This window comes from Eimeria mitis, genomic scaffold (genome assembly GCF_000499745.2).
Source record: "Eimeria mitis Houghton genomic scaffold, Emh_scaff969, whole genome shotgun sequence".
In the NCBI taxonomy this organism is placed as follows: domain Eukaryota; phylum Apicomplexa; class Conoidasida; order Eucoccidiorida; family Eimeriidae; genus Eimeria; species Eimeria mitis.
Genome location: NW_013577140.1, coordinates 12,155 through 12,635, shown reverse-complemented (window position 1 = coordinate 12,635; position 481 = coordinate 12,155).

The window sequence follows — 481 nt, the reverse complement described above, 5'->3', positions numbered from 1 at the left end:
TATATATATATATATATATATATATATATATATATATATATATATATATATATATATATATATCTACATAGACAGGGAGATATGTACATATCAGCAGAGGAGACGTTGGGGTGTATGTTGAGGTTTATAATGCGAGCTGTTTGTATTAACTCAGAAAACAAGAGGGGGCCCCCATCTGTCGCTGCTTGCAGCAGCTCTGCTGCTTGCTGCAGCAGCAGCTGCTGCTTCATGCTCCTGCTGCTCCTGCTGCTGCTGCTGCTGCTGCTGCTGCTGCTGCTGCTTATGCTCGCAGCAGTTCTGCTGTTTGCTGCTGCAGCAGCTGCTGCAGCTCCTCGGCTGATGCGGCCCAGCGATAGAGGCGAGACTCCAAGGCTCTAATGCTGCAGCATAAGAAAACAAAAAACAAAAAAAAAATAATGTTGCAGCAGAAGAAAACAAAAACAAGAAAAACCCAAACAAAAAAAAAAATAAAAAAAATTTA